Source organism: Hypanus sabinus, chromosome 5, assembly GCF_030144855.1.
Source record: "Hypanus sabinus isolate sHypSab1 chromosome 5, sHypSab1.hap1, whole genome shotgun sequence".
In the NCBI taxonomy this organism is placed as follows: domain Eukaryota; kingdom Metazoa; phylum Chordata; class Chondrichthyes; order Myliobatiformes; family Dasyatidae; genus Hypanus; species Hypanus sabinus.
This window is the reverse complement of record NC_082710.1, coordinates 62551795-62575062: the sequence shown is the minus strand read 5'-3', so window position 1 is coordinate 62575062 and position 23268 is coordinate 62551795. Positions and strand designations below refer to the sequence as shown.

At 42.1% G+C, this 23268-nt stretch overlaps 1 protein-coding gene across 1 annotated transcript in view; it reads right to left on the bottom strand.

Moving 5' to 3' along the window:
• Nucleotides 1-22873, bottom strand: part of tmod1 (tropomodulin 1) — an 89019-nt gene extending 66146 nt beyond the window's left edge. Inside the window, exon 1 of the mRNA XM_059970027.1 lies at nt 22425-22873. The gene's annotated coding sequence lies outside the window, so the exon portion shown is untranslated. The remainder of the gene's footprint in view (nt 1-22424) is intronic.
• Between the last annotated feature and the right edge of the window lie 395 nt (nt 22874-23268).

Below are 23268 nucleotides of genomic sequence, written 5' to 3'. Positions count from 1 at the left end.
CCCCATCCCTTATTTATTTATTTATTTATTTATTTATTTATTTATTTGTCTATTTATCTATTTATTTATTTATTTATCTATTTGTTTGTCTGTTTATTTATTTATTTATTTATTTGTTCCCCCTCCTTTTTTTTCTTTCTCTGCCCCTCTCTGCCCATCACTCTGCCTGTTCTCCATCTCCCTCTGGTGCTCCCCTCCCCCTTTTTTTCTCCCTAGGCTTCCTGTCCCATGATCCTTTTCCTTCTCCAGCTCTGTATCCCGTTTGCCAATCACCTTTCCAGCTCTTAGGTTCACCCCACCCCCTCCAGTCTTCTCCTATCATTTAGGATTTCCCTCTCTCCCTCCTACTTTCAAATCTCTTACTATCTTTTCTTTCAGTTGGTCCTGACGAAGGGTCTCGGCCCGAAACGTCGACTATGTTTCTTCTTATAGATCAGGCATGGGCAAACTACGGCCCGGGGGCCATATGCGGCCCGTTAAGCTTTTTAATCCGGCCCGCAGAACTTGATGAAATTATATTAATAAACCTTGTTAACGTTTTTCTCCTGCAATTCTGACATTTTCCCAATAGATAACGCACTCTATATACATTTGTGGCGACCCATTTCCTGGCACATCCGAACCGGCTCACAATTAGCCAGCATTCCGGCTAAGGGAGATAGCCTGCGGGGATTTGTGAGCACAGAGCTTTGGAGCCTCTGCGCCACGGGGGGCAGGTTGAGAGAGGCTTAAAAGTGAGGCTGGGGATTTCGAATAAAGTTTTTTTCTTTGACTGCAGTTACCGACTCCGTGTCGTAATTTTAGCGCTGCATGTAGCACACCGCTACACATTGACCTTTGTTGAGGTGCAGCGTATTATTCCACATTTGCGCTTTACTCTTTGTTCGGCTCGACCTATTTGTGTGAACAGGCGTTCAGCGTCATGAACATCAACAAAGCCAGCCACAGATCCAAGTTAACTGACCAACACCTCAGATCCATCCTGAGAATCGCCACAACAAAACTAAATCCAGACTTTGATGCGCTGGCTAAAAAGGGAGACCAACAACACTGTTCCCACTGAAATTAAAAATAAGTTTCTTCGTTGTGTTATGTAAAAAATGCATTTGAAAATATTTTTTTCAATAAGCCTTACATGTTACATGTCATTTCTGTTAAATGATGGACATGGGTAGTGCGCAGGTGCACGTACGTTCTCAAAATAAAAAATGCGCTCCAAATCAAATAACGCGCTCCGCATACTGGCGCGCTGTCACTGTTCTCTCCTTGTGCGGGTCGTTGTTGAGTTTTGGCGCAGGGGACAATTGAATAAGAAGGAGCAGGACAAGTAGACCTGCATCTCCTACCGTTTTTGAAATAAAGACAGGCAGGAGGAGAGTGATGATGATAATATCTTGAAGGATAACAGAATTTTCAGTGCTTTAAAATAATAACTGTTACTATTAAAAAAAGCTGTATTTTATTCATTTAATTTTCAGTGTTTTAAGTCATTTCAATAAATAGCTAAATACCATGGGACTTCAAAGACAGATATTTTGTTGTAATGCATTTGTTCATTTTCAATTGAAATTAAAGCACATGTTTTCTACATATCCCATGATATTTTATTTTCTCTTATGAGGTGTATTACCAAAACACTCCGTCCATCTGCTCCTGGTCCTGCCCCCCTGTCAAATTTTAGAACCCTTTGTGGCCCACAAGTCAAAAAGTTTGCCCACCCCTGTTATAGATGCTACCTGGCCTGCTGCATTCCACCAGCATTCTGTGTGTGTAGCTTGAATTTCCAGCATCTGCACATTTCCTGGTGTTTGCTCTATCCTGGACAGAGGGATTGATCTACTTTCAGTACTGGGTTGATGGTGACCTTAAAATCTCCACAGATCCTACAGACCCATCTTTCTTGACTGGTGTTGTCCATGGGCTCCACTCAACTTTGGAAAGAATTTCTTCAGCCTCCATGTGATCTAGCTCACTGGCCTTTTTATCACGGATGGCATATGGAATCAGACTGGCTTTGTAGCTTCATCCACTTGGATGTTGCATTTTCATTTAACACTATTTTACCTTTGAAATGTTTGAATCTTACAATGCCATCCTAGAACACCGCTATGGCATCATCCAGTACCTTCCTTAATTCACTTTCAGCTGACTCTATTATAGGTGATTAGGCATGCAAATGGTGGATGGATCTCCAATCAAATTGTACTTGCCTCAGCCAGTCATGGCCCCACAATGCTGGGGCTCCTGTTTTTACCACATAACAGCCCAATGTGGCTTGTTGGTTGTTGTATTCCACTGTTTTCCCACAGGAGCTATCTTTCCTCCAGTATAAGCTCTTGGTTGGATATCTACAAGCTTCAGTTTACTATCTTTGAAATGCCATTCAAACTCAGTTTGTGGAATGACTGAAACAACTGTCCAGTATCCAATTCCATTTTAATTAATTTGCCTTTCATTTCTGGTGTAGGTCATATTGCTTGTCTCTTGCTAGTTTTCACATTCTACATCCCAAGGTTACCCAGTCCTGTGCCATTCTCATCATTATCACATTTTTCATCAACAGCGTGCAGATTAGTGTTGTTTTTGAAACTGCAACCTGATTTTTTATCCTTCTTTCTCCCTTGTGCAATCTATTTATTTTTGTCCATCTGACATGATCTTTGTATATGTCCTACTTGGCAGCATTTTCTGCAAGTTCCACCCTTAAATCTGCATTGGTCTGGTGTATTTGAGCCCCTGGCACAATGGTGACTCAATGTGTGCTTCCATCTGGACAACTCTCTTGCTTCTCTGGCTGCTGTTTCCATTGATACAGCAATTTCAACTGCTCTTTTAAATGTAACTTGTGCTTCAGTCAGGAGTCATTTTTGAACACTTTCTTGTAAGATTCCACAGACTAAACAATCTCTCAGACCATCTGAAGCCCATCATTGAACTGTCAATGGTCAAACGATTTCTTCAGTTCAACCACACAAGCTGAAATGAACTCCCCTTCCACTTGATTCTGCTTATGAAACTTATTCCACAACCAACAACATTTTGAGTACTACATGTTCCTGCATTACGTTCAGGGCGTCACCAAAGCTCAATTCGTCTGATTTGTTTGGAGCAGCTAAACTTCGAAGCAAATTGTATGCTTTTCCACCCATTGCACTCAGCAACACTGGCACTAATTTTTCATCCACTATTTCATTTGCTTCAAAACGTTGTTCAATTCATTCAGTATACATCATCCAGTTATCTATTGTGCAGATGACCACGTCTATCTTTCCAAACTAACAGCCATTTCTGCTTTTTAATTTTTTTTATTATTAACACTCAGTACTCACTGTTTATGAACCCATAGCTGTACTCATTGTTTGTTAATTTAATCCATTTCTGCCTTTTTAAACTTGAATATCTCTTTCCCCTTCCAAAGAAAAAAGTGATGTGCTTCAATAGGTAGGTAGTTGTATTGGGTTAATTTTAAAACTCCCTTATTGTTAATGTGATGTTGTGTAACTCCAGAAACTAATTGAAAGAAAAACACAGGAGCCAAGATACTTGTCTACTTAGTTTTATTTTCCTTCATTTTAGTAAAGCTAAAACTCCATATGACATGGTGGCATAATGACATATATCATTCGTGTACTTATAATAAAACCCATAATGAATTACATGAGCAACCAAGAATGATTAATCAAACAATAGGTTTACAATATTATTTAAATATTAAATATATTTTAAAGGGAGTACAAGCTGGAAGGTGATAGTTGAAACCAGGTGAGAGGGAAGATGAGTTGGTGGGAAAGGGGGTTAAAGTGAGAAGCAGGGAGATAATAAGTGGAAGAGGTAAAGGATGAAGAAGAAGAAATATGTTTGGACTGAACAGCGAACCATGGAGGAAAGGGAAGGAGGAGGAGCATCAGAGGATGTTGATGGTCAGGTGGGGAGAAGAGAAGAGGTGAGAGAGGAACTAGAATGGAGAATGGAGAAGGGGAGGGGGGAAGAAATTATCAGCACTTACCGAAAATTGATGTTCTTGCCATCAGGTTGGAGGCTACCTATGGTGTTGCTCCTCCAACCTGCGTGTGGCCTCATTATGACTGCAGAGGAGGCCATGGACTGACATGTCAGAATAGGGATGAGAAGTCAAATTAAAATGGATGGCCACTGAGAAATCCCGTCTTTTGTGGCGGAAGGTGATCAACAGAGCTAAACCCAATCAGCATTGAATCTCACCAATGTACCATAGAGCCATAGAACATTACAGCAAAGAAACAGACCTTTTGGCCCTTCCTGGTTGTGCCAAACCATTTTTCTGCCTAGTCCCACTGACCCGCACCTGGACCATATCCCTCCATACACCTCTCATCCATGTACCTCTCCAAGTTTTTCTTAAATGTTAAAAGTGAGCTCACACTTACCACTTCATCTGGCAGTTTATTCCACACTCCCACCACTCTCTGTGTGAAGAAGCCCCCTCCAATGTTCCCTTTAAATTTTTCCCCTTTCACCCTTAACCCATGTGCTCTGCTTTTTTTCTCCCCTAGCCTCAGTGGAAAAAGCCTGCTTGCATTCACTCTATCTATACCCATCATAATTTTATATATCAAATCTCCCCTCATTCTTCTACACTCCAGGGAATAAAGTCCTAACCTATTCAACCTTTCTCTGTAACTCAGTTTCTCAAGTCCCAGCAACATCCTTGTAAACCTTCTCTGCATTCTTTCAATCTTATTAATATCCTTCCTGTAATTTGGTGACCAAAACTGCACACAATGCTCCAAATTCAGCCTCACCAATGCCTTATGCAACCCCACCATAACATTCCAACTCTTATACTCAATACATTGATTTATAAAGGACAATGTACCAAAAGCTCTCTTTACAACCCTATCTACCTGTGACGCCACTTTTAGGGAATTTTGTATCTGTATTCCTAGATCCCTCTGTTCTACTGCACTCCTCAGTGTCCTACCATTTACCTTGTATGTTCTAACTTGGTTTTTCCTTCCAAAGTGCAATACCTCACACTTGTAGAGGAAGCACTTGATATCGTAGACAACCCCGACAGATTCACAGGAGAAGGGTTGTCTGAGCTGGAAGAACTGTCTGAGGCTCTGAATGGTGGTGAGGGAGGAGGTGAATGGGCAGGTGCAACACTTGTTCCACTTGCAGTGTGAAGTGTCAGGAGTGGACGAGGGAGTCACGTAGTGAGTGACATTACAGAAGGCAGACTGTAGGAGAGGGAAAGATGTCCTTAGTAGATGGCAGAAGTTATGGAGAATGATGTGCTGGATAGGAGGCCTGTGAAGCGCGAAGTAAGGACAAGGGTGACTGCCCTGTTATGACAGCAGGAGGATGCGGTGAGGGCAGATGTGCGGGAAATGGAAGAGATGAGAGTGAGGGCAGCATTAGTGGTGAAGAAGGCAAATACTCCTTTCTTTGAAGAAAGAGAACATCTTAAATGTTCTAGAATGGAAAGCCTCATCCTGAGAGTGGATGTGGTGGAGACAGAAGAACTGAGAAAAGGGAATAGGATTTTCACAAGTGACAAGGTAGGAAGAGGTATAGTCAAGATAGCTATGAGAATCAGGAGGTTTAAAAAATATATCAGTAAATCTGGAGACTGAGAGATCGAGAAAGGGAAGGGCAGAGTCAGCTTCTACTCCTTTTCCTCCTCCCACCTTTTGATTTTGGCTTCTTCCCTCTTCCTTTCCAGTCCTGATGAAGGGGCTTGGTCCATATCATCAACTGTTTATTCCCTCTGTAGATGCTGCCTGACTTGTTGACTTCCTCCAGCACTTGGTGTGTTTTGCTCAAGATTTCCACCATCTGTAGAACCTTTCGAGTCTATGGTTAATGGAATTTCCAGAAAAAAAAAATGCACCAAATAAAAGAAGTTACTTCCCAGGTAGAAGATAATCACTGAGCAGAGAGTGTAAAAGGCATCAGGACAGCATTTCACCAGCCTGGCACAAATAAAGTCAATGGACATCAAAAAAAAATAATTTAGTTGGAGTTCATCTCGCAAACAGAAAGGTGGCCTCTCAAAGGTCAATCATTCCAATCAAGAATGTCACTGCAGAACAATGCCCCAGGCCCAACCATCTTGGCTTCCTTTCATCATAGGTATCAACCATTATAAACACCAGGTGATCACTGCAGCATTATGTCTTAGGACCAACCATCTTCAGCATTTATTAATTCAAAAGGTCAAAAGTAGAATATTCACTGAGGATTGCACAATATTCAATTCCATTTTCAGTTCCTCGGTGAATGATACAGTCCATGCTTCAATGTGATCTACACAACGTTCAACACATCCAATAAGTGCCAGATAATTACCATCTCCAATACAAGAGGGCCAAACCAGCTGTTCAACACCGTTGCTGAGTCCTCATTCCTGGCATAATCATCGATCTGAAACTCAACTGAATGTATCAGTGTTCCTTCAAAGTCAACTGCCTAAATCCTGGAACTCTGCTCAGAAGATCCATGGAACCATCTCACCAGAAGGAGTGCAGCAGTTCAAGGTGGTAGCTCACCAACACATTCTACAGGGTCTTGCCAGTGATGCCCAGATCCCAGAATATTAAAACTAACACATTTAAAAGAGTGTGAGACAAATTTAAGACTAACCATGCAAAACAAAAAAAGAAGGGTAATGCTGATAACAATTTTTTAAAGTATATATTTTTTTCTGGCCCTTCGAACCACAACACCCAATCCCCCAATCTAAGCCTAGTCTAATCACGGGATAATTTACAATGACCAATTAACCTACCATCGGTATGTCTTTGGACTGTGGGGGGAAACCAGAGCACCTGGAAGAAACCCATCCATAATGGGGAGAATGTACAAATTCCTTAAAGGCAGTGGTAAACCATTTACCTCACAATGTCCCAGCTCATTCTTTCTAAATTTCTTCCCAATATGAATCATATTAGATTTTTACATATTAAATTTTGTCTGTCCCAAATCTGCCAAATTCATGAGCACCTGGTGCTATTACCTCACTATATTTCTGAGGTTTATTGCACCTGGAGACTGAGACAATACTCTACATATTGAAATCCAGGACATTAACATGTCAAAAAAGGCAATGATCCCAACATTGGTCCCTGGATCTACCATTACAACAAATTAATGTGCTCTGACGATAGGTTATTGCTCAAAACCATCTCATTTCAATCTTGTTAGAAGTATGTTTTGCAATACTTCACTCAATCTCTTCAGGAATTTCATGTGCTTAGCATCAACCCCATTATCCTTATCCTTCTATCAATCAAATTAGTCAATGTCATAAACATAAGAGATTCTGCAGATGCTGGAAGTCCAGAGCAACACACACAAAATCCTGGAAAACTCAGCAAGTCAGGCAGCAACTATGGAAATGAACAAATAGTCAATGTTTTGGGCCGAGTCTTTTCTTCAGGACTGTCATCTTTGCCATCATTTATTTGACAATGGTTTTTCCCATATAATTTTGATCGTCATTATTTCTTAATCATTTCTACCATTGATTTTGGTTCATTTTCTTTATTTGCTGGGTATATGCAGTTTCTCTTTCTGAAGGTGGTGGAACCCTCCAGACCTTCAGGATTACAAGGCAGATTGTAAGATTGTGACCAGAGCCTCCATAATTTTGATCTTTATATTGATCACCAAGGTGCATCTCCTCAAGCCTGCATGGCAATTTTATTTTGCAAACCTTCACATACTTGATTTTAGTTTTATTAATTAATGAGTTTTGTGTGACTTCAAGGTGCTTTAATCAATCGAATCCATGCAGCCAAGATACTCCTATTGTTCCAATGGTTTATCACACATTGCAACCTCAGGGCAGAGGTAAGAGAAAGAGTGTTGTTGTGTATTTAATATTTCAATAATATTCATTCTTCTAGTGAAGAGAGGCAAAGATCCAACAGAGTGCTCCTCATACAGGCTAATCTCTCTGTTAAATGTTGATGTCAAAATCTTCGCTAAAGTTTTGGCCTGTAGATTGGAGAACATCCTAACCTTTATTATTTCTGAAAACAAAACTGGTTTTGTCAAAAACCGCCTCCCATTTTTTAACATCGCTGTCTTTTAAATATCTTATACTCACCTTCAATTGGAATTCCTGAATGTGTTATCTCCTCAGACGCAGAGAAAGCATTCGACCATGTGGAATGGAATTACCTCTTTGTTGCTTTAGAAAAATTTGATTTTGGACCAAGTTTCATCACGTGGATTAAAATGTCATATTCATGTCCTACTGCCTCTGTTTTGACCAACCCTCAGCAATCCCAACCTTTCAATCTCAAACATGGAACCCACCAAGGGTGCCTTAAACTTGTTACTTTTTGATTTGGCCATAGAGCCACTGGCGACTGCATTCCACAGTTGTGCGGATCTGACAGGGATTTGGAGGGAGGGTGATGAGCACAGAGTCTCCCTTTATGCTGATGATCTATTATTTTTTATATCAATCCAATCACCTCCTTATCCCCCATGTTCTCACTCCTTAACAAGTTTAGCCTGTTTTCAGGATATAAACTTAATTTACACAAGAGTGAACTTTTTCCAATAAATGGAGAAGCACAAGCATCAGTGTTCCATAACCTCCCTTTTAAGGGAATGAATGACCAATTTACTTACCTTGGTATCACAGTAACAAGTAACAAGTAAGCATCTTTTTGGAGAAAATTTCACTAATTTGTTAAATCATACAAAACAGGGCCTAGCACAGTGGTCACCCCTGTCTATGTCCCTGATGGGCCAAATTAATGTTGTCAAAATGAACGTCCTTCCTAAATTCTTATACCTTTTTCAATCCATACCACCTTTCATTCCTAAAGTCTTCTTTGACTCGCTAGGCTGAGTCATATCATCCTATTTATGGAAGGGCAAGCATCTCCAACTGAATAAAGTTCAAAAGTCTAAAAGTGTTGGGGGCATGGCTCCGCCCAATTTCCACTTATATTACTGGGCAGATAACATACACTATCTCATCTTTTGGACTCATTTCCACAACCAATCTGACTATACAATAAGGGTGGAAATGGAGCTGAATCTATTAAGAATTTCTCCATTTCCACACTTCTTTGATCTGCACACCCTTTACTTACCCTAAGCCAATTGCTAATCCTGTTATCAGGCACACCCTGAGAGTATGGGTTCAGTTCAGAAAGTATAGTGGTCTCCATGGCTTCTCTCTTTCAAGCCCTATTCTACATAATCACCTCTTCCAGCCTTCTATACATGATCCGACATTTCCAGACTGGTGCAGAAAGGCCATCAGACGCTTTAAAGATCTTTTTATAGACAACTGCTTTGCATCATTTGAACAATTGTCTGCAATGTTTAACTTACCCAACACTCATTTCTTCAGATAATTGCAAATTAGACATTTTATCAGCCCTTTGTTATCAAACTTCCCTGAGGCACCCGACACAAACGTCATTGATATGTTTCTCTGCATGAATCCATTGCGCAAATGTCTAATAACTACTATTTGTGACAAGCTAGCGATTCTGAGGCAAGCCCCCCTTGACAAAATTAAAACTGCCTGGGAGCAAGATTTAAAATTTTCACTGTCAGATGATGTATGGGATTCCGTTCTCAAGTTAGTTAACTCAATCTCTTTATGTGCCCGCCACTGCCTGTTACAGTTCAAGGTCGTACACAGTATGTCTAATACTAAATTATCTTGCATTTACCCAGATGTTAATCCTTGTTGCGACAGATGCAAAAGGGACGAGGCTTCCCTTATTCATATGTACTGAACATGCCCTAGCTTGGAAAAATACTGGAGAGATGTTTTCCAAACTCTATCCCAAATACTTAATTACAATGTGGAACCAAACCCTTTGATTGCTCTGATCCATGATATATTTAACTTTTCTCCCCCCTCTTTTTTTTCTCTCTTTCTGCCCATTACTCTGCCTGTTCTGCATCTCCCTAGGCCTCCTGTCCCATGATCCTTTCCCTTCTCCAGTTCTGTATCACTTTTGTCAATCACCTTTCCGGCTCTTAGCTTCACCCCACCCCCTCCGGTCTTCTCCTATCATTTTGCATTTTCCCCTCCCCCTCCTACTTTCAAATCTCTTACTATCTTTCCTTTCAGTTAGTCCTGACGAAGGGTCTCGGACCGAAACATCGACAGCACTTCTCCCTATAGATGCTGCCTGGCCTGCTGTGTTCCGCCAGCATTTTGTGTGTGTTGCCTGAATTTCCTCGTGTTTGCCTTTGATTGCTCTTTTTGGCACCTCCGGAGGGGGGGACAAGCACCTAAGTCCAACCAAACGTCGCGCATCGTCTTTTGCCTCTCTTTTGGCCAGGTGCACAGTCTTGCTCAGGTGGAGAAGATGCTGCCCCGCACACCCATGCTCAGTGATTTAGGGACATCATGTCCAGTCTATACCTTGAGAAGATCCATTATTCAACTCTCAATTTGGACCTAAAGTTCCAAAATGTGTGGAAACCCTTTCTAGAATAATTTCAGAATTCCCAGCCAAACTAAAGGTTCATCCCTTCTTCCTTTCCTCTGCACATAATTCCCTGACTTTCTGCATTCTCCGTAAAATTCTACGAACTCAGACGTGTAAACATACAACAGTTTATGTGTTAGAAAAATACACCTTCTCTATACCAATGCAGCTCTGTGGCGATAAAGGTTCTGTTTAACCCTTTTTGCAAATGCAATGATGGCTTGGAGATGGGAATGGGGAGAGGTAGGTCAGGGCAGGGAGGCAACCAAAGCATGATTGTTCTATTGGTGCATCTCTTTCATAGATGTGAATTGTACATTTATTACATTTGTTATGTACTGCACAAACCTCCTTTGTACTATGCTTTCTTGATTTAAAAAGCAATAAAAATATTGCTGAGAAAAAAATATTTCAGTAATATTTGAGTATTCTTGTAAATATATTGGTTGATTAAGAATTCTTTGATTTTTATATAATTTATTATGCTTTATATGTAAAAATACATGAATTGCATACATCATTACACTACCACATGATACATGCACTTACAGACAGACAGACATACTTTATTGATCCCGAGGGAAATTCTTAAAGTAAAGAACAAACTAAGACTAGCATCTGTCACCATTCTCAGTTCCCTTTGAATTAATTTAATATTCTGGAGTTACAAAACATAACAGTGGTGATGAGGTATCTTTAAAATGAACCTGAGATGGCTACCAACCTGCTGAAATGCTGTGAGACGTTCGAGTTAAAAACAGCAGTACATCATGTACTGCTTCAGAAGGGAAGTTACAATCAAGTTTAAATTCATGGGTTCGTAATCAGTGAGTATTCAGTCATAATAATCATAAAAAGAGCAGAAATAGCTGGCTACATCAGAAAGAGAGACATTTTCAATTGCTCAGCAGGTAACTGGCTCATGTATAATGAGTTAATTGAACAGCATTTTGAAGGAAATAAAATAAAAAATAAGCAAAAGTACCAATTTTGTTGAGTGTATTGTGTTTAAAAGCAAAATGTTCCAAGCAAACCAGCTGAAATTAGCTTTGCCTATATCATGAAAATGCTGGAACATTTAGAAGTGAAGCCATTGCTGATTGCAGAACATTTTACGTTTCATAAGTGGAATCAAAAAGAAGGGGAGACTATTTCAGCGTACGTACCTGAATTGAAGAAACTGATCATTGTTAGCTCAGAAATAAGCTTACTGATCACTGATAGATTGTTTAGCTTGTGGAATCTTACAAGAAAGCTTTCAAAAATGGCTCCTATCTGAAGCACAAGTTACACTTAAAAGAGCAGTTGAAATAGCTGTGTCAATGGAAACAGCAGACAGAGACGCAATTGAGTTGCAGTCAGAATGAAAAAGTGAGTGTGAGCAAAACTGTAGCATCTAGATGGAGGCATGCCAGGCAAAACAAATTATATTACTGTTGTGGGAGAGGTTCACATACACCAGACAAATGCAGATTTAAAAGCAAAACTTGCAGAAAATGCAACGAAGTAAGTCACATACAAAGAGCATGTCAGGCAGACAAAAATAAATGAACAGCACAGGGAAGAGAAAAAGCTAAAACATCAAGTTGCAGTTTCAAAACTTCTGGTCAAGGTGGCGCCTGGGTACAACACTCCTTCGGTCAACATCTCCTGGATCAGGGTTCGGCAACGTTTACCACTGAAAGAGCCAATATGGACCCATTTCCCACAGAAAAGAAAACACTGGGAGCCACAAAACCTGTTTGACATTTAAAATGAAATAACACTGCATACAACGTTTTTTTTTTGCCTTTATGCTATGTATAAACAAACTATAATGTGTTGCATTTATGAAATTGATGAACTCCTGCAGAGAAAATGAAATTACATTTCTGCATGCAACAAAAACATTTTGAACTCCGAAAAAAAGACGTTGGGTTGAAGGTTACTCCATAGTTAGCCTACCTTGGATCGAAGAATTAAAAGAAAGCACGCACTGGTGGGTGTCAGGCATTGGTAGTGGTGATGTATATTAATAGCGATAAAAAACACGTTGTAGCGGTGTGCTACATGCAGCGCTAAAATAAAGACACTGCAGTCAAAGGTAACTTTATTCGAACTAAACAGCCTTGCTTTAAAGCCTCCCTCAACCCGTCCCCATGGGCGCGGATGCTCCAAAAGACACGTACTCACAAACCCCCGTAGGCTATCTCCCTTAGCCGGAACAGTGGCTAATTGTGAGCCGGTTCGGATGTGCCAGGAAATGGGGTCTCCACAACGTTTTTAGATTGTACAAGATCACCATAATCTTCAAATTTCGAATTACATTTCAAAAACTAACAAACCACGGGGAGCCGCAGCACAGAGATGAAAGAGCCACAAGCGGCTCCGGAGCCGCGGGTTGCCGACCCCTGTCCTGGATAGATCATGAAACCATATTCTTCACTTCTTTCATGTCTTTTATGTTTGTTTTTCATCCTGGATGCGATTCTGGAACTGTTAGAACCTGTGCTTTGCTGTTTGGGGGTCCTGGTGCTCTGCAGTCTCTGAGAGGATTCCAGGAGGCAGAGGCAGTGTGCTGGAACCTCATGGCGGGCAGGCTACGATCCGATGTTCAGCTCTATTTCACCGATTAAATCCTCCACTGTTCGCCGATTAAAGTGACGAGGAAGATTGAACCATTGATGCAAATGCAGAAGCCTGGAGATCATTTGGGTGCTCTAGCGTACTCCTATCTCCAAGAAGATTCCATGAGACAGAGACAGCGTGCAGGAGCCTTGTGGTGAGAAGCCTGTGGGACAGGACAAGCCATATTTTGACTTCATTTCGCTGATTAAAGCTTCCATTGTTTGTCAATTAAAGCGACAAGATCAAAGCATCAAGGTGAGTGCGGGAGTAAGCGCCGTCTGCCTGTCTTTTGATGGCTGTGCTACAGAGAGGGAAAAGCCTGGCACTGGGCCAGAAGGTTAGAAGAGTATGGGCTCCGAGCACAATGTGACAAGCGTGAGTTCTTTCAAACCAGCATTACTTACTGTGCTCACTCTAGTGACGCACAAGGATTGCACAAGTGTATTGAGAAAATTCAAGCAGTGGTGTATACTCCAAAGCCAAAGGACATGTCAGAGTTGTGGTACTTCTTAGGATTTGTCAATTACTATAACAGGTTGATGTGAAACCTGGCTCCAGCGCTCCACTCCTCGGACTCATTACTACAGATCAGGAAGAAATAACAAAGCAGTGTGATTGGCTTTCCAAATGACAAAGGACATGGTGACAGCAGATACTGTCCTCACACATTATGATCCACATCGTTCAGTGAAGCTTGCCTTATGGTCACGTCACATGTTCTGAGTGATGGAAGTGAATGCCCCCTAGCCTTTGCATGACATTCCCTTACTGCTGCAGAGAAAAATTACACACAGTTTCACCAAGAGGCCTGGAGTCTGGTTTGGGATGTAAAATATTTTAACCATTATTTGTGTGGGAGAGAGTTTATCCTCATTACTTAACGTCCAGTGCATTCCCGGTGAATATGACAAATAAACTCATCTCAAGCTTTCAGCCAGGCCTCAGATATCGATCCAAACTGATGTTTCAATGAGAAACTCTGCCGTCTTCATCAGGGATGATGCCTGAGCATGTCTAGTCAGTGGTAGTTATACCTTTGCCATCCGTCCCTCCTGATTGGTTCGTCCTCATCCAATCAGGTTTCTGCTGTCCCACCTTGTTTACAATTGGAATCCAGTTCTTACACAGAGGGAGATGGGACAGAGGAAACCTGATTGGAAAACTAATCATCTTACTTCCTCCTGGAGTCTCTCCGGGTCTGAAATACATGGACTTATACCTCAACAATAACAGCCACCATCACACCTCCCAACACTGAGCGCTTCCTTCTACCTTGATTAACTGAGCAAAAACTATTTCAAACCTGGAGAGTCTCCCTGAAGAAATAAGATGATTATGCATGAGGTTCTTGCAGAATCGCTACAAGATGAAGGAAATCAATCGGGCCCTTAAAAGTGCTGACGGACAAAACAGGAAACCTAACAACAAAGAGAAAGCCGTTCCTACCTCCTGGCTTCCTTACGTTCCCACGGTTTCTGGAAAGATCACCAGGATCCTGAAGAAATACCAGATTAACACCATCCATAATCCCATAAAGAAGCTCAAAGCACAGCTTATGCGGGTCAAAGATGACCTGGGACTCAGATTGACTGGTGTTTACAGGATTCCCTGTGAATGCAGAGCAGCAAGTATCGACCAGACAGGACGCACAGTGGAATCCTGCATCAAGGAGCACAGGAGGTGTATCCATTTGGGTTACCTGGAGAAATCAGTGGCAGCAGAACACTGCATTTGCAATGGCCACAGGATTGGCTTTGACTGCATAAAACTACTGTGCTGTGCTTTTGGTGAAGGAAGCCATTGAAATAAAGCTAAAGGAAAAGAATGTTAACAAGAATGAAGGTCTCACTCTAAGTAAGAACTGGAATTCAATTGTAAACAAGGTGGGATAGCGGAAACCTGATTGGTTGGGGACTAACCAATCAGGAGGGCTGAACAACAGGGTATATGTACCACAGGACTAGAAATGGCCTGGCATCAACCCTGATGAAGATTGCAATTTGTCATTGAAACACTGGTTAAATTTGATACCTGTACCCGGCTGGAAGCCTGAGGAGAGTTTATTCATCAACCACTAGTTTCCATGTTCAGTCCACGGAAGGGGTTCCACCAACAGCAGCAGCACGAATGTAGAGACGGGCTCTGTTTCTTGGAGGACACAATTACAGGACTGAATTCAAGAGAATGACTAATCATGAAAATGCCAATGGATTTTCCTTTGGAAAAGGAAGTACCTAAAACATTTACAAAAGAGAACACTGCTCTTGATGTCAAATCAGAGTTCTTCCCTATAATGACAGAGATGATCCAAAGGGAAACCAGCAAAGGCTCCACATTCTCAGGTCTACATGATGAACCAAAATGGCTGGAATGTGCAGCAGAAGCTTCAGTTCCCCCATTTTTATCAGCACCAGAATGAGTTTGTCCTGGACAGAGCTTTCCTTGAGAGTTGTTCTACCATCTCAGCTGAGAGCTAAAGTGTTGGAGGAGCTACAAGCCAGTCATCCAGATGTGGTTACAATTAAATCATTGGCTCAAAGCTTTGTCTGGGGTAGATCTGCAGATCGCCATGCACTGTGCAGGATGTCATCTCATACAGAAGATGCCAAGAGCAGCGTGTCTCCATCCCTGGGAATGGCCTGCATTGCCCGGGCAGAGGATTCACCTGGATTCTGCTGGATCATTCAGGGGCACAAGTTTCTTGATTGACATGGATGCAGCTATAAAATGAACAGAAATGTTCCCAATAGCCTCCACTACAGCCTCACTCACTGTTGGTGTATTGTGAAGCCTCTTCTCAAGGACTGGTGTTCCAGAACACTTCGTCAGGGACAGTGGACCAGTTTCAGTCATTCCTGAAAATGGACGGAATATGACGTATTACATCTGCACCGTACCACCCAGCTACAAATGGCTTAGTGGAAAGGTTTGTCCAGAGTCTAAAGAACACATTGTCAGAACACACTACACTATCACTGAATCAGAAGCTCGCCAATTCCTCCCTACATATCACAATGCAGCGCACTTCACGACCAACAATTCACCAGCTATCCTGTCCCTTGAGCTCACACTTGGATCTCCTCAAACCCAATCTCAGCAGGACAAACAGCTGAGACAAATTGAAGGCTCCTCAAACAAGAAGGCTCGATGTTTCACTCCTGGACAAGCAGTCCTGATGAGGCACTACAGAAATGATCAAAAGTGGGTACTTGAAAAAGTTAAGGACAGAACTGGACCACTCTGGAGACGACACATCAATCAGCTGAGGAGAGTAGAGTCAATTGTTAGATAAGAAAGGTGTCCAGAGCCCTCAGAGCACTTCCTGCAGTCCCAGAGTCAACTTCTACAAACTCCACGGAGGAGGCCCCAGACCCTGAGATTGTTTCTCAGCTGCAAGTCCCACCTGCCAAATAGCGTGACCCTCACCCCCCCCATCAGGAAAGACATTTTAAGACCAAGAGGCCATAAGTTATAAGCACAGAATTGGGCTATCTGGCTCATCGAGTCTGCTCCGTTATTTCATCGTGACTGATTGAATCTCCTGCCTTCCTCCCGTAACCCTAACCATCCAAGAATCTACCAACCTCTGCCTTAAATGCACATAAAGACTTGGCCTCCACAGCTGCCTGTGGCAAAAAATTCCACAGATTCACCACTCACTGGCTAAAGAAATTCCTCCTCATCTCTGTTCTAAAGGGATGTTCCTCTGTTCTGAGGCTGTGTCCTCTGGTCTTAGACACTACCACCTTAGGAAACGTCCTCTCCACACCCAGTGCCTTTCATCATTCAATAGGTTTCAATGAGGTCTCCTGCCATTCTTCTTAATTCTAGTAAATACAGCCATCAAATGTTCTTTCATTCTTTCAGTCTTTCATTCCTGGAATTGAATCATTTTTGTGAATCTCCTTTGAACCCTCTCCAGTTTCAGCACTTCCTTTCTAAGATAAGGGGCCCAAAACTGCTCACAATACTCCAAGTGAGGCCTCACCAGTGCTTTATAAAGCCTCAACATTACATCCTTGCTTTTCTATTCTAGTCCTCTTGAAATGAATGCTAACATCACATTTGCCTGCCTCACCACAGACTCAACCTGCAGATTAACCTTCAGGGATTCCTGTACACAGGCTCACAAGTCCCTTTGCACCTCAGACTTCTGCATTTTCTCACACAATATGTTACCCCACAAGAGTAAGAAATCCTCCATAGAAATTAACTTTCTTAAATTGATCCATGGGGCAATTTAAAATTTACTTTGCTGTGGATATCTATATATGATGGTTGTATAATATAGCATACTGTGTATATAGTGGAGATGCATCCTCTATTGAGTTGGAGTTTAAAGCTAAGCAGGGAGGAGTGTTGTGTATTTAATATTTTGGTAATATTTGGATAGACTTATGAATATATTGTTTAGTTAAGCATTCTTTGTTGTTTACATAATTCATATGCATATGTCATGACACTACCACAAGAGACATGCGCGCCTTGCTTAGAGTAAAGATCAAACTAAGATTCACATCTCTTGGCTCTCTTGCTTTCCCTTGAATTAGTTTTATGTTTTGGAGTTACAAAACAAAACAAGGAGAAATGGCAGCAATTAAATTTGTTGCTTCCTTCGTGACACAGAAGCAATTATTCACCTGGGCCCAGATGTATATTGTAACACACTTATTTAACATGTTTGTGGAAAGGATTGGGATTAACAGTTGAAAACCCAGCCTCTGATCTGTTCCAGTGCTTGTGTGGCTGATCCAATTGAATTGAGAGAGGAGGGAAAATGAATGGCTGCTTATGTCAAAGGTGGGGTTCTAAATAGAAGTAAGAAACAGGCTGAGTACACAACAAATCAGAAGTGAAGTGAAAATTAAATAAAAAAGACATGAAGAGTGTATGATAAAATTACAACATAAATGGGAACCTATACGTGTTTTAAAGACATGTAAATAACAAAGTGATCATACATTGAGATGGTCTCTGTGGTTAAAAGGTCTTTCCTTGCCTTTTAGCAACATTTGAAGTCTATGTCCCGCCATTAATGGAAACAGCTCACCTCTATGCCAATCATTGGAGAGAATTTCTCACTAGATAAGCAAATGTTGTCCCTTATTCCAGAAGGATCACAAGGAAAGTGCAGGAAACCACAGGCTGATGAGCCTGTTGTAACAAAACTAACAATTGTAACAAACTTCTGTTGAAGATTCTAAAGGACAAAAGTTATGTCTATCTTTGTCTGCCTATCTACTTACTGATTGATTGAGATGCAGTGCAGAACATGTCCTTCTGCCCTTCAAGCTGTGCCATTCAGCAATCCCCGATTTAACCCTAGCCTAATCACAGGAGAATTTACAATGACCAATTAATCAACTAACTGGTACATCTTTGGACTATGGGAGGAAACTGGAGCACCCGGAGGAAACCCATGCGGTCACGGGGAGAGCATACAAACTCCTTACAGACGGTGGTGGGAATTGAACCAGGGTCACTGGCACTGTATGGCATGTAGCCAAGTGGTTAAGGCATTGGACTAGCAATCTGAAGGTCGTGAGTTCGAGCCCCAGACAAGTGTTGTATCCTTGAACAAGGCACTTGACCACACATTGCTCCAGTCTACCCAGCTGAAAATGGGTACCAGCAAAATGCTGGAGTTAACCTCACGATAGACTGGCATCCTTTCTGGGGGGGGTGGGGGGGCAGAATCTCGTACTCTCAGCCACTTCACACCATGGAAGCCACTTCACACCATGGAAACCAGCATAAGCACTGGCCTGATGAGCCAATAAGGCTCAGGAAAACTTTAACACTAGTACTGTAAGGCATTGTGCTAACCACTACCCTGAATAGAGAAGTCAGCATGGTTCATTGCAGGGGAAATTCTGTCTCTCAAATTTGAGTAGTTGGAGGAGGTAATAAGAGAATTGATGGTGTAACACACATTGTGCATGGACTTTAACGAGGCTTTTAACCGAGGTGGACTGATCCAGAAGGTTAAAGCACAGGGGATACAAGGCACATTGACAAACTGGATATAAAAGTGGTTCAATGGTAGGAGGCAGAGGGTCGATTTTCTAACTGGGAAGTTTGTGACAAGTGGAGTACAGCCAAACTCAGTACTGGAACTATGTCACACATAAAAATGTAGCTAGTAATTTACTGACAACACAACAACTGGGGTGAAATAGAACACAGAAGAGTACAGCACAGGCACAGGCCCTTCAGCTGTGCTGAACCAGCTAAAAAGAAAATTTAAAACAGTCAAAAATTAATCCCTCCTACCTACACCATGTCCACATCCCTCCATCTTCCTCACATCCATATGCCCATCTAAACGTCTTTTAAGAGCCTCTAATGTATTTGCCTTTACCACCAAATCATGCATCCACCACTCTCTGAGAAAAAAGCTTACCCCTCACGTCCCCTTTGAACCCACCCCCTCTCACATTTGGTATTAGGTACTTCCACCCTGGGAAGAAGATACTCACGATCTACTCTATCTACGCCTCTCATAACTTTATATAGTAAATTTCTATCAGATCTCCCTTCTGCCTCTACTGCTCCAGAGAAAACAACCCAAGTTTATCCAGCCTCTCCTGATAGCACATGACCTCTAAACCAGACAACATCCTGGTAAACCTCTTCTGCTCCCTCTCCAAAGCCTCACCATCCTTCTGATAGTGGGCAACCAGAACTGAATGCAATACTCCAGATGTGGCCCAATCAGCGTTTTATAAAGCTGCAACATAACCTCCTGACTTTTGAACTCAATGCCTCGCTAATAAAATCAAGCATCCCATGAGTGTCTTAAACACCTTATCGACCTGTGTAGTCACATTCATGGAGTTATGAACTTGGATCCTAAGATCTCTCTGCTCAGCAACACTGCTAAAGATCTTGTCCTTCACAATGTATTGTCTCCTTGCATTTGCGCCACCAATGTGAATCATCTCAGGGTTAAACTCCATCTGCCATTTCTCTGCCCATATCCACATCTGATCTGCATCGCACTGTATCTTTAGCGGGTCTTCTACACTATCCACAACTCCACCAATCTCGGTATCAAAAGCAAACTTACTAACCCAACCATCTATGTTTTCATCCAGGTCATTTATAGACATCACAGACAGCTGAGGTCCCAGCACAGATCACCACTAACAATAAACCTCCAGCTCAAATAAGTCTCTTCAACCACTACCCTCTGCCTTCTATGTGCAAACCAGTTTTGAATCCAAACAGTCGATCTTCTGGATTAGCCTCACATGAAGGACTTTGTCAAACGCCTTACCAAAATCCTTGTAAACAACATCCGCTACCCTATTTTCATCAATCTCTCTGAAGGGGTGTATGGGGAAGCTATAAATTCTGCAGAGGTTTGACTAAGGGTTTAGGGAACCATAGTTCTGCTAGAAAGTTCAATGGAACAATTGCAGATCCAGACCAGTGAGAGGTGATGCTTTTTGGGACATCAAATACTGACAGGACAATTATAGTCAAATGACGGGACCTTAGGAGAGTTGATATACAGAGACACCCTGGGCTGCAAGTTTATAAATGCCTGAAAATGAGGGCACAGGAAGATAGAGCACTGAAGGAAGCACTTGGCATATTTGCCCCCATAGGCCGGGCTTATTCTCATTGAAGCACAGGAGGATAAAAAGTGATTTTACAGGGGCTTATAAAACTGTGAATTGTGAGGGATAGATAAGGTAAATAGTTTGTCTTTTCTCCAGGGTAGGGGAGTCTAAAACTAGACGATATAGGTATAAAAGAAGAAAGTTAAAGTTGGTCTGGAGGACATGTTTTTTGCCTGTTGAGGGTAGTGGTTATCTGAAATGTTGCCGTTGGATTCTGCCTCTGTGATGTTTAAAAGACATCTGGATTTGGTACTTGGACAGGAAAGATGTTGAGGGATACGGCCCTAATAGAGACACATGGGATTAGTGTACATAGGCATTATCCCATTGCCTATCAATGACCCATTCCAGTTGGACCATTGATTTTGTATGAGTCTACTGGTTTTGAACCACATCACTTGTACTAATGAAAATCCCTTTGGAAAGTGCTCTCTCTCCAGTGCTATGAGAATTAATTTCTTGGCCCAGGGATTTAAAACTGAACAAATTAGTTATCTCTATTGAGAAAAAGATATGTTTACAGATAGTCTAATGAAACTTATTTCAGGTTATCAATCAGCTTGATGGGGTAGAGTTGGGTAAATTTTAAAAATCAGCCATTATTAAAATAATGACCAACAGAAACTGTATTATGTAGTAATTGCAACTACAGAGACGCTGGCCAAATTGTTTTTCCTTCAATAAAATTAATACCTCAGAACTAAACTGATCCAAAATTGAACTGTGTATTCAAATATTAACCTACCAGAAATGTAATGCACCAGGATATATCAGTAAGGTGCCAAACCTCACCCTCAAAAACAATAGGGCAGCTTCAGGCCACTTACAAGCTCCAGGGCTTTGTGAAGGTCACTGACACTAACAGCTCTTGGCCCTTCTCTGGAGTTCACTACCAATCAATAAACACATAGTCGGTTAACTGGCAGCCAAGTGCATTCTGGTTGTGGTAAGATTGGTCCGCACAACTGCTGTTAGTAAGCCTGTACTCTGTATGATCCTGAACAGGTCAAGCCACCACCTAGGAAAATAACCTGCACTTCCGCAGCGCGTTAGCCAGCTCCTGGCGATCGCAGATGGGCAGTAGGGAAGCATTTGGCAGCGCAGTCATTACAGAAACGGAGATACTGCACGGTTAGGTCTCACACAGAGCGCTACGATTTTATTTCGTTACGTTGGCTGCTAAAGAAGAACCAAGTAAGTCATGTCCAGCTCGTTTCAGAGTTCTCATCTGGGTTAGTCTGGTGGAGAGCGGTTCAGCCCACATTTTGTACTCCGGAGTCTCTTGTGGGATTTGAACTTTTCCCCTTCAGTCTCAGCACTGACGAAACTACAGTGAGTCACTCTAAAACTGCTATGACCGAGCGAAATCCCGGAGAATTTAGCACTCACCTTCATTTTTGCTTTAAGACACTTTGTTGGCTGTGTGTGTTTAATAAGAAATCAGTAGTGACTTTGTGGGAAATAAACGTTGTGTATTTCTTTTCATTAACGACAGTATCTCAACAAACCATGAGCAACAAACAGAACTCTCTAGGCGGTTTCCAAGCAGGTAGGGCAACTGGATCAGGACAAGGTGTAACGGGAGCCAGGTCAGCCCACAGGGGGTACCTGTGAAGCTCACTCAGCACCCAGCCGCCCACCGCACGCTTCACTACAACTTTCCCCGCGTTAAACGCTTCATTTGAATCCACTCAGTTTTTAAGATTATCCACACAGGAGTGTCGTCTCTTACCGGTCAAACAAAAGCCCGATCTGGAGTCATTTAATGCGAACCCAGCCTCGGCGCTCTGCTGCCTGCGTCTATCTGCCGGGGGAGACACCGGTTTGTTCAGGCACACGCAGCGGGGTGGTGTGAGAGAGAGAGAGAGAGAGAAGCCAGGCTGCCGTGGTTTGGTTCCCAATCCGATTCACGGCATCAGATTTTTGGCCATTTAAAGCAAGTGACGCGCGGCGCCGCCTTTCTAAGGCTATTTTTAAACTCGTAACAAAATTAATGTTTCCAGACCAATTACTTCGGCCACAGGCGTGGATCTGGTTTGATGTGGCAAAGCTGGTAGAAATTTCGGTCGCCCAGCTTCTGATGTGCTTTGGTGCCCGATGAATATTTTGACCAGATATGGTGAGGCGAGAGAGAGTGAAAGTCCATACCGGTCTGGACAAGTCTTGGGCTCCTCCTCGGAATATCCCCATCCCTCAGAACAACCTACCCTACCCCCGTAACATCTACACCCTCCTCATCCCTCCCAAAACAATCCCAGCCCACGCCCCCAACATCGTTATCCACTCTCTTATCTCTGTCATCCACTTTAAATGGGCGAGTTTAATCCCGTTGAACAACCCCTCTTGTAAACACAAACCCACTCCTGTGAACACCCCGGCTAAAGATTAATCCCAGTGCCTTGCTCTGCAGGTGTTAAAACGAACATTTTGTTTTTGTGTTTGTTTATGGAGTGAGGTTAGGCACAGTACGAGAGCTCTGCACCTTGTTGAGTCTATAAACTGCAATATCAACAATTCATTAAATAATATTTACGGGACCAAAGAAGTGTGAAGTAAGTGGCAAGTATATCAAACAG